The sequence below is a fragment of the Montipora capricornis genome, chromosome 10 (assembly GCF_036669925.1).
Source record: "Montipora capricornis isolate CH-2021 chromosome 10, ASM3666992v2, whole genome shotgun sequence".
Taxonomy (NCBI): Eukaryota; Metazoa; Cnidaria; class Anthozoa; order Scleractinia; family Acroporidae; genus Montipora; species Montipora capricornis.
Window position 1 is genome coordinate 70,134,155 of NC_090892.1, and position 12,132 is coordinate 70,146,286.

At 39.4% G+C, this 12,132-nt stretch overlaps 1 protein-coding gene across 1 annotated transcript in view; it reads right to left on the bottom strand.

Moving 5' to 3' along the window:
- LOC138022254 (melanopsin-like) overlaps positions 1-11,650 on the bottom strand; it is a 27,272-nt gene extending 15,622 nt beyond the window's left edge. The window contains exons 1-2 of the mRNA XM_068869342.1: positions 11,540-11,650; positions 8,698-8,780 (exon numbers count right to left, since the gene is read on the bottom strand). The gene's annotated coding sequence lies outside the window, so the exon portion shown is untranslated. The remainder of the gene's footprint in view (positions 1-8,697; positions 8,781-11,539) is intronic.
- Between the last annotated feature and the right edge of the window lie 482 nt (positions 11,651-12,132).

Consider the following 12,132-nt stretch of genomic DNA (forward strand, 5'->3'; position numbering starts at 1 on the left):
ACTTGCAAGTTATTCTGCCCAATCCCCATAAAAATAAAATCTTGAGATCCTTGCATGACAGTATGGTCCATCAAGCTGTGGAGAATACCACTCTATTCACAGGTCCTTTGTAGTCCTTCGAGGTGGATGTTAGATGAGAACTGAGAGTCTAAATACGTTTTCATTAAACCCGGAACTCCGAGAAAGAATCTTCGATCCTCTTGTATCTTATGAGAAAACCTTTCCGAGCGAAACCAAGTCCGAACTTTGCAAACACAACGAAGACCGAGACAGAGAACAACCAAGCAATGTCTTCAGGAATTGTCAGGAAAAAAGCCTACAGAACTGGACATCGAAACACTATTCAAAGAGAAATGGAAGCCGCGAACGAAATACTTTACACTTGGAATTGGAAATTATTCAGCGCTTGGACGAAAACATCCTCGAGCTATTAAAGAAAGAAGAAGATATCATACGAGAAATAGAAGACGCCGACCACCTATTTCAAACCTGCGTAAAAATGGTCCTTGTGAAGGTGGAAAAAGTTCTCTCTTCCGTGGTTTCTATTGACGTGGGATCTGGCACCATGACGTCAGAGGAGCCGTCACACGATATTGACTCTATCGAATGAAAACATGCAAACGGCAATCCCTTTGAAAATTTCATCTGTTACTCCGCAAGGCCCTCAAATCAAACTTCCCAAATAGGAACTAAAGAAATTCGACTGTGATATTACAAAATGGTGTGAATTTTGGGAAATCTTTGAAGCGACAGATCATAATAACCAAAGACTACCGACTATTGACAAATTCAATTATTCGAAGTCCGTTGTTGAGAAGAGCGCATCTGAAGCGACTGCTGGCCTTGCTATAACCTGAGCGAATTACGAAGAAGCGATAACAATTTTAAAGGGCAGGTTTGGAAACAGTTGATCATAAACAAACACATGGAGCATTTGCTCAACCTTGCCCCAGTTTCGTCAAATCAGGATCTTAGACGTCTCAGAAAGCTTTATGATTCTGTGGAAGTTTACGTACGTGGACTTAAAGGACTTGGAATTACTGCATTATCTGTGGTAGGACACAGGACACAGGACATGCGTTTGATTGTTATTAGAGAGGTCTAGGGGGGAGACTGGGAACTAGACCGTCTGTTGTCAGTTATGCAAGAAGAATTAGAAGCTTGAGAGAGAGCCATTCAACAGAAAAATTACAGTCTAACGGTCAGCATTCCACCCCAGCGAAGAAATGTCCATTTGAAGATTCCATCAACAGCTCCGGGCCTTCTGTCAGATTCCCCTACGAGCCCTACTTGTACCTACTGCAGACTACTTGTACCTACTACCATAAATAAAAACCTTTGGTTCCCAAGAGGAGAAGGCAGAAACGACCAATGCCGTTCAAATTAGAGTCAAAGGCCTTGATGGAGGACTACCTCCTAAGATTGTCTCAGAGAATGGAACAACCTTTAAGGCTGCATGTAAGAAGATACCAGAGTGGATGGAAAATCCAGTGGTAAAGCATTACCTAACAGAGGAGAGTGATAAGTGTGTTTTCAACCTTGAGAGATCCCCATGGTGCGGTGGCCTGTTTGAAAGCATAGTGCGTTCAGTGAAGCGTGCTTAAGGAAGACCATTGCAGGCGCCAAAGGAAGGACAAACGGAGCTAAGCACAAGACGTTTTATTCTCTCCGAAACACAACTAACTAGTCATAACAAGGACGCACGTGTTTTCAAAATAGGAGGGCAATAGAGACGCCCCCCTCTAAGAATGCAAGTGCCATGGACAGAAATGTTCGAGGCACTACAGTACCCCCCTACCAGTCTGCGAGATAATCAGCAAAGTGTGCTGACCAGCGAATGACGCGACCTGTCTTGGTCGCGGTCAGGGGTTGAGCCAAAGCTCGATCTTGCGCAGTCAGCTTAGGGGAACAAGAACGGCTCCGAGAGTGGAGTGATAGAGAATGGGGGAGAGGGGGGGGGGGGGGGGCTGAAACTTGATGGCAGAAGACTGGGAGCACCTGGTGAGTCATTGATTAGGGTATCATGATCTCGGGCTAGATTAGCAGGTTTTAGACGATCGACTGTGACTTCCTTGAGTTTGCCATTGATGTCCAAAGTAAAATACTTGTCCAGGCGGCGAACTACGTGGAATGGACCATCATAAGGGCGAGTGAGCGGAGGTCTATGGCCATTGTGCCGGAAGCAGACGTGGGTAGCAGAATGAAGATCAGGCGGAAGGTAAACATCGCGGTTGCCATGCCAACTCGTAGGTATGAACTGCTGTTGTGAGATTTTTCTGTCTTTATGGACTGATGGTGTTCGGAATGATTCGAACTTAACTAATTTCTATATGTGGTTTGTATTTGATATGTGAGTTGTTTTCATTAAGATGACAAGAATTCTTAGCCACTTCGTATTTCAAGTGTTCTTTTTTGCAAATAATTGATAGGTAGCCACAGTTTTGCACGTCAGAAAATACTTGTTTAGTCGTTCTAGTGTAACTAATGAAGTTTTTTGGGAAGCCAACAACATTTATTTAAGCTTATCTACTGAGCATTTAGATGAATGTTTGCGTTCTTGATTAAATTTAATTTATGAACAATCATTTACAAACAAGAAGCTAGTTCAACAAGGAGCCATTTAAAAAAGAAATAGTGTTTCGTTTCCGGAATGGTAAGGGCGGGAGAAAAGATAAAATACTCACTATGTTTTCATTACCAATAGACCGATTTCGATATATTAAAATTCAGTCCGAAACAAAAGGTATTATCTCAAAGCTGTGGGGAATGAAAATAAGGATTTGTATTTCCCAGAGCCTAGAGATGATGCCTTTTGTTTAGGACTGAATTTTAGTATATCGAAATCGGTCTATTGGCATGAAAAGCGATAACTTTGAATTTTTCAACGGTATATGATTCATTCCCATCCAAAATCATTCAGGTAGCCAAAGCTTTTTATTGTTGATCCATTTCCATTGCTTTTGTGTTTGTCACGTTTATATCTTGCCAACTTCTGGTTCACGTGTTCGTGAATTTACTTTTGCATCTCGAAGATGTTTAGGTTTTCAATAGCTGTTGTTACAGTTGAGCCCAGTTTCAGCGGTGTCCTTTTCAGAGCGTGCGCAAGCGAGACTTTCGGGTCGATATTCTATTGGACTGAGAGAGAAGAGTAAGATATTTAGCGTGTCAAATGCGAAAAAAAAGAGTTCCTATCCAGAATTTCCTTTTTTTCTCAGAAGAAGAGAAACTACAGTTGTTGAAGGGAACCTGCCCTCGATAGTTTCGTACATTTGGGATTGTTATTTCGGTTACCACTGCTCTTAGTTTTTCATACGCTCAATAATGTATGTGCATTTTTCGAGACATAGATTTCTAATTTTTTAGATCCTTAGGTCTCACATTTCTTGCATGTTGTACTCAGATAATTCGTTGTTTTCCTTTAAAAGTAACTTAATTATATCTAGCCCTCACAGCACGACTCGAATTTACGAATTTAAGGAATCATTGACATCTCGGAGACTAATGCAAGTTTATAATTTTCCAGTTTTGTGTAGAATAATATTTTTATTTCATAGTTTGGTTAAAGTGCCTTTTATTTGTTCTTTATCCGATTTTCCCTTATCGCGTGCTTAGCCTTAGATCACAGTTTAGAATGATAGTTTTCTGTTTATTGTATGTTCAACCTAGTTCGAACCACATAAGAAGACGTAAGAGGAACAAGAACACTTAGCCACACTGTGGCTGAGTGTTCTTGGCGGCTTAAGGAATTCACGTTCATAAACTTCTTTTTCCTGTTTTAAATCGAAGAGTTCAAGGTTTTTATTGCTACAGCAAGTTCCAGGAAGTTCCGAAATAAACTGTGGGTACCGAAATATCAGACTCTGTTCTATGACACCGTGGGCTGAGTTGGCTTACGAATATAACACTACTTCGTCGCTTACAAACATCCATATGCTATACAGTGCCTTTCCTTACTCTCAGCGATAAAATTAGGCCACATCATAAATATTTTTGCTCTAGGGTTATTTCAATTTCAGCAGGAAAAGAAAACAAACAGCTGTTACAAACATTTTCATTGTATACTTGACTTTTCGTATGCTGCAACATACATCATCAGAAGTGACGGTTAAAACTGTTACACAAAAATTTTAAAACTTGAACAAGGCATTGGGGACTAGTTACAAAGTATCAACACAAAATCGTAACTTCCGGTAGTTGATACTTCCGGAAGAAATTAAGAAAGAAAAAAGCTTCTCAGTACCAATGTTTTCATTAAGAGAGGGTTTTAAGTCCCTGATTAATAGCGATTCTTTAATTTTACACTGCAAGTCAGACTTTCCAGTAGCGAGGATTTCAAAGTGGTCCCATTTGATGTTATGGCCGGTAGAAATAGTATGGTCTGCAACAGCAGAGGCGTGACCGACTTGTGTAAGAGCTTTGAAATGCTCGGACTTCCTATCATGCAATCGTCTTTTTGTCTTACCGATGTAGAAGGAATCACAGTCCCAACAACTGGCTTTGTATACTATTTTAGATCTTTGAGACCGAATGAAACGATCTTTGTAAGGAAAAAAAGACAATTCTGCAGGTGTTTTGAAAAATAAGCCTAAGATTAACACCGCCATAAAACTTACTGATACAAGATTTCACACGTCGAGCAAGAGCTTCACTTTGAAAGCCGAAATAAGGCAAGACAATTACTCGAAAAAAAGCAAAGAAAAGAGTCGAGAAACAAGAGATTCCTAGGCTTTTTGCTTTGTTATTTTCGGATTGGCCCAGCCAGCATTACTCCTGGGAAAATCCAGTTTCCACGCCTTCAGTACCACCCAGCTCAGTGCCCTCTGTTTTTTTGTAACGTGTACCACAGGCAGCCCAATTTACGCTCATGGTGCGTCTAGTTTCGTAGTTATGGGGAAGCTATTTTAAAGTCAATCACATGCTTTGATTTTGTCACAAACGAGGAATTTTTTCGGTATCTAACACTTAAAATTTTATGTCAGTCGCTTTACTAATTTGTTTTACTCCCTTGGTTTATTTGGCCTTATATTGGAGTTTGTGCTGAGCCTTAATTCACGTTTAATGTAACAGAACCCTACTTGATAATTTTTAAGCCCTTGTAGACTTGCACACAAGTCGCCTATTTACTTGGGCGAACGAGCGAGCAAATGAGTGACTACACCAAAAACCCAAAACGGACTTTGAGCAATTCTAAAGCCGTTGTTGCTCATTACTCTGGCAGTAAGGGTTACGATCTGACTCTTTACTTTTTCCTTCGGGTCACGATTTTGCGGCATATGCGTTGGATTTAACATGACAACTGTAATTTATATCGTCAATTCATTAAATATTTTTCTTAATTCATTTTCTCATTTATTGATAGCTATTGGATAGTACGTAGCCAATATTTTTTTTCTACGAAAACTTTATGGTAGAATTCGATCGGGACGTCTTAATTCAGAGGCGTTCAAGATGACCGCTACACCCGTCAATACAACAAGGCCGAGATATGAGATGTTCCTGAAAAGACCGAATGTTCCAGGTCAATACGTTGTTTCTATATGGATTTTTTGTTGATTCAAGAGGAAATGACCCTTCACATCTGGTATAATGCGAGTGCTTTTAAGTTCCGAGATAATCGTTTGAATCTGCATTAACCCGCATACCGTTGAAAATATGTTTATTTTCGAGAAAAATCAATACAACTTGGGTAAATTTCGACCACAGTCTCAAGAGTCAACCGCCCAACAAATAGCAGTATTTACAGCTACCTTCTGTTTCGTTTTTAATTTGCATAATTCGTAATCGGTCAGTATTTGGAAGAATAATGCGCCAGCACTTAGCCAATCAGAGCGCTCGTTGTATCAGCAACAAGCACGAGCCACATAATAGTATTTAATTTTTTTTCGAGGCCATGTTGTTGTTTACAGAACTCAACTACTTCCAACGTTTAGACTAAACTATGTTTTCCGCGAAGTCGAATCATCGCTTCTAAAGTAAAAGTAAGTCAGACATCACTCTATTGATATAACGTGCCGATACGATTTGAATGGTAAAAAGTGACGAGTTTGCATAAATTTGAGCCATTCTCCTTAATTTTTACAACTTGAGGGATCACGCTCTTAATTACGTTTTCTTTTTATTTAAGAGCGACGATGATCCCTTCGGCTGAGGTTAAACCTTGAAATTAATAAAAGTTTAAAGTCGCGTTGCTCTTCTGAAAACGACGATATTTAAACTGCTTACACCCAATCGTAATCCTCGTTGCGTGAGGTCTATTTCAAAATTTATTATTTCCCTTAATAATCTCATTGTTATTTAATAAGCAAATAGCCTTCATCACAGTTATTTCTGTTCCACTCGTTTTTGTTGGGATGAAACGATGATCGTTATATGGCCTGTACCACACTTCCCAGCTTTTTCTACCGACATGAAATTGAGCCCTCTCATGGGGGAGCGAGGAAAGAATACAGGTAGCCTAACGACTTGTCTGCTCCACTCTAAATCCTTCTGCGGAGATCTCCTCCTATTTTCTTTATATAGCCCGCGGCGCAAAGGGAAACTAACGCGTATAATTTTCGCTGCTTCCGCAATCCTTCATTTCATCTTAAAAAACTCTATAACCCCGGCTCGTAGTAATAATTTTTATACTGTTCCTCATCTTTTCCGATACACAAAGAACCCAAAAGATACCATTTAGTAATGAAGCCGGGACTGTTTTATCGGATAAAAAAAAAAGAAAAAGTGCATTGAGTACTTTCTGATGATTCTTTATTCGCGTACATACAAAGAGTTCTTGTCGAGAAGATCCATCACAGTTTTATCTGTTGCATTACCATGATATTAATTTCCCTGAGAAAGGACCCACATATCACCCATTTCACATCATCGACCAAGAAATTTAAGATACACTACTTAGTCCTACGAACTCCTATTTCCTTAATTCCGTTTTTGAATGCAGAGCTGAATATCGTAACTACAACAGATATCTTTTACTCTTTCTTTTGGAAGATTATCACATGAGTTGAAATTCTCACTGCGACCACAAACCTTAAGCGACCAATTTACCAGCTCCCAGCTCTAGTTATGACCACCAATGTAAACCTCGTTTTAAATGTCACTTAAAAATCTCTCGTAAGCGACCGAGGGCACCTTCGTGATTATCCAACTGGACTTTCGCATTGTTTTTAAGCTCTTGTAAGCGATCACTGTGCAAGTCAACCCTCTAACAAAGACACAACCCACTGCGCTGCCGGAGAATTTAAAAGAATGTGACAGACCTGCACGGTCTCCCTTTTGTGGTTACAGATAATTGTGCAACCTTCAATTCACAGTTTACTTTAACGAGCACGTGCTTGAGTGATTTACTCCTCCTGTACATGTATGATATTAAAGAAATCCGAGGTTTCCTGGATATGTTTGCCAGCGCGCAATGGCTGGTTTTCAATAAAACTCCAGTTGCGCATCAGTGTTGCTTGAAGGTTTGACACTGCAAATTTGTTATTGTCACAAATGGTAGAATTTTCTCTCTAGTTTTAGCTTTTTGTTTAAAAGCCGACTGTCTCAGTTCAGAAAAAATGACCTCAGCCGTACTGTTCTCTTGATAAGATGCTTCGGGAAGCCTCGCTCTTCAAGGCGGGCTTTGCATTAATGTTTTGAGTGTTATGGCTGGGAATGTTTTGTAAGGATATTTTGGCAGATGTGAATGAGGGTAAAGTAGTTCCCGACAGTTATCTTCAGTGTACCATCAATAAGAATTTCCAAATCCCAGAGACTTTTGCTGAAAGCTCTCATACGCGAACATTCGCTATCGTTTATAATTTTTGTCGCTTTCGAGAGCCCATTCTCATAAGCGACCAGCTTTAGTTGCGACCACTTTTTCGAATTCCCTGGGTGGTCGCTTACGAGAGCTTCGACTGTATAAATACGGTAACTTTATTTCAAAGGAAGAATCACCTTAGTTAAGGTCTTCTTCACCGTTTTTTAATGATTATTTTGGAGCCTTAAATTCAACTGAATCATATTTATCATTCCTTGAGCTAGGGTGGTAAAAGGGGGTCTTCATCACGTTTCACGGAAAATAAAATGGCCGTTTCACATTTCACCGACAATAAAATGGCTATTTCAGGTTTCACGAAAAAAAGAAAAAAAGAACTTCTTTAAACAAACAAATTTCCTTACGTTTGTTAACAGCTACAACCGTCTGCCATAAAGAAACTCACCAGAACGGCTACATTGGGAAGAGTCTCGCTACCTTCTGAGACGATTTCCCAATTAATTTTCGCCGAGTTAATTGACCGGCAAAGCTGTCAAGGCTAGCAAGCGAAGGCTCACGTTTCAGTGAATCATGCAATCCAGATGTAGTTGTTGTCCCTTGCTCTGTCGAGTTATATTTACAGCCTATTGTTATAATTTCTCGGGCTCCTGCTCCCTCAGAATAAAAAGAAGGAAAAAACATGAAACAAAATCACAGTTCACGTTGAATTAAACGCACGATTGTCATTTCAAAGATAATTATTCTCAAAAATCAAGGCTCACGGTAATTCACAAAATCACGTTTCAGGAGGGGAAAAAAAAAGGCTATTTCACATTTCACGGAAAATATAAAAAGGCGATTCGCGGTTCACGAAAATACCCTTTACCACCCTCTTCGTTACCAGATCAACCAGATCAGAGTCAGTTCTCGTTTCCTTTTTTATCTGACAACCGCACAATACTTACTTCTTATTCCTTAACGCATCAATGAACGTACTGCCATGATATCGTGAGAGTAGCAAATGGGAACTCGAAGATAACCAAGGAACCTGCAGATAAATATTAAAAAACAATGAATCTCGTTCCCAAGGCTTTTCATTTCATCTCCCACTCTACTTTGGTCGGGAGATGTCGAGGACACGGGACTAAGGTTCATTTTTTGCGTGTCGTAATGCTATGCTTTGATAATGGCATCAGAACATAGCATTATTTCAAGTCAATCCGGACTTCGCTCTATCCATTCTACGGTCACTACTCTACTAGAGGCGACCGATAGCTGAGCTTTTGATCTTGATCGTGAAAACGTTCATGCTGTAGTATTTCTAGATTGAACTAGACCCTCCGTGAGGGTACACTGGGTTGCCTGTGGTACGTGCACCGTTCCAGGCAATTTTTTCAAGTAGGGGGGTCATTAAGACCATTTAAGGGGTCACCCAGAAGTCATACCAGCAGAGGCCCTTTGGCTCACAGGATCTCTCACGTTCATACGACGAAAAAAATCTGTCCTTGCGTAATATGTAGCTCTAACAGTGCACGATATTGTTTTGGTATTTTCTATCATTGTAGTGCCATGGTAGAAGCTTTGGGTAAATAGCCTGAGAAGACATGTGGTGACTAGCAAAGTACTGAACCCAGAAAGATTGAAGAAAATAAATGGGAAGTGAGAAACATTGGCTTCTGGGCTGACATGTTGATAAACTTCTTTTCACCACAAGTTTAACCGTGCCCTCTGAGCATCTGACAGCTTTGTAATACTAAAGTTTACTAAAGTTAAGCCCTCTCCGGTGGGATTAGTGTCTGGATGGGTGACCAAAAACATATACCCCTTCGTAAAACAGAAGCATTGGACCGAAAATACTATTAACGCTAACAAATGCGAACTTAGCAAGGTACAGATTTTGTTAGCTTGCTTTATGCAAAAACAAATATTGATACACAGTTTTTAGAAAGAGCAGAAGGAAGTTTCCAGGACGGTCGCTCGAGAATAACATGTTTACGACATGAAAACAACATTAATTTTGAACCGTGAATATAGAATATAAACAGTTACGATCAGCGACAAACATTTTGGGAGATTTTTGCTACGTTCAATTTTGTTATCGTACGTTTTGGCTGCACAAATAAATCGCAAAATCGAAAGTGACATCGCCGGAATTCAGCGGGCGCCGTGATTACTAGTAAGTTACCGCGGCATGTTTACTTGCCAAACAGTGAAGCATCTGTGTCAAATGATGGCAAGATACCGGGTTTTCGTAAGTTTCTTTTTCTGTCAAGTGTTATAAAAAAGAAGTAAAATCGTTCTCTGGTAAAAAGTTTTGAAAAAACTATGAGCTTTCGACAGAGTGAACTGCTGCCTTCAACGGATAAAAATGTGTGAAGCCTAAAAGCGAAAGAAATTTTTATCCGTTGAAGGCAGCAGTTCAGTCTGTCGAAAGCTCATAGTTATTTTCAAAACTTTTTACCAGAGAACGATTTTACTTCTTTCTTAGCATGAATCCTGGTAACGGATCTTCAATATTTTTAAGTGTCATAAAGTTTGACAATAAACGAGCGAATTCAAAACAAAGATCACAATCGCCCACCATTGTTTCTGCAAAGTCAAAAATTTACTCTCCAAGACGAGGTTATTCATCGCCTAGGTAATTCCATCATTTTGGAAATAGCAGCTACTTTATTATTCACCGTCGTCACAATTTTTTGCTGATTTTGGGGCTCATTTTGTTGAAACTCAAGCACGCTTCCAACAGACCTGTTTATTTTGATGAAACCTTTCTTGCTTACAGAGTTGTACTAAAAATATCCTCGCGTATCACGTTTCAACCTTAAGCTCGAAAATTCAGTACACAACATATTATAATTCACAAAGGCAGAGAATATCACAGAATCCTTTTCCAGCGAAACATTTAATTGAAACAAACAACATAAGATGCACTAAAACGGCATTCGCGTTGCAATGACTTTCCATTGCTGGTTAACGAGAATAACAAACTCACGAGACAGAATGTACATTTATATTTAATTAAGTTAGCACAACAGAAAAACGCTAACCTCATTTTGACACGAAAATGCTTTACTTGCCATAAAAACTATCCAGTTAAGCTCGCATATTATAAAACATGATGATTTCCAGCGAACAATTTTTTGAAACAAACAACATATTTGCTCTTCCTATTTCATTGCGTGCGTGAAGACAAGAAACTCAATCGTGTCAAATTACCATGTACTTCAGGTTCAAACCCTTTCCTGAAGAACATTTTCCTTGAATAACAAGAAAATGCTCTACTATTGCCATAAAAACTATCCAGCACACATATCATAAAACATGATGAATACATAAACGCCACCTTTTCCAGCGAACAATTATTTGAAACAAACAACATATTTGCTCTTAGAGGCGAAAACCTCTTCCTATTTCATTGCGTGCGAGAAGACAAGAAACTCAATCTGTCAAATTACCATGTACTTCAGGTTCAAACCTTTTCCTGAAGAACCTTTTGCTTGAATAACAAGAAATTGCTTTACTATTGCCATAAAAACTATCCAGCACACATATCATAAAACATGATGAATTCATAAAGGCCACCTTTTCCAGGGAACAATTTTTGAAACAAACAACATATTTGCTATTATTGCGTGCGTGAAGAGAAAAAACTCAATCGTGTCAAATATGCGCAATATTACAACAAACTAAAATTTCAGGATCAAACCGTTTCCATGAAGAACCTTTTCCTTGAATAATGAAGCACAAAATAGACGACAAGCTTTCTTTCAAATAATTCTTGGCTGTCACATTTCCAATTTTTTTTACCTGAAGACTGTGCAGAGTTGATCACAGATCCACTTAAGGTGTTCGATTCGTTCTCTGTCTTTGTTGAACCCATAAGTTACCAGAGAATTTTCCATTTGGTTTCAGTGTTCTACATAACAGCACACTTGGTAAATATTATTTTAGAAATGCAGCTCACTTTGATTTCTGCTCGACGGGCGACAGATTGTTATCAAAGTCCATTACTCGTCGCTTTTGAGATTCCAGGTGTTGGTTTACACCGCCTGCGTAGTTTATCCAACTGACTTTCCATTATTGAGCTCCATAAGGGTATATTTTGTTTAAGGATCCAGTAAAACGCCATTCGCGTTACATGACTTTCGACGCCATTGCAGGCTAAGTTAATGATTCTACTGTGTCCACCAGAGAAATCTACGCAGTTCCACTACCCTCTCGATCCTAAGAAAATACGCGCAGAAGGCTCTGTGCACAAAGATACCACTTACCAGGGGAGTGACAGGCGAGACTTTTACCGACACGGAAGAAAAAAAATAATAACACCGAACAAATGCCATCCATTTTTAGACTGGGATTGCCATACGGCAACCCAGTAAAAAGGCCTTTGATACAGCAGA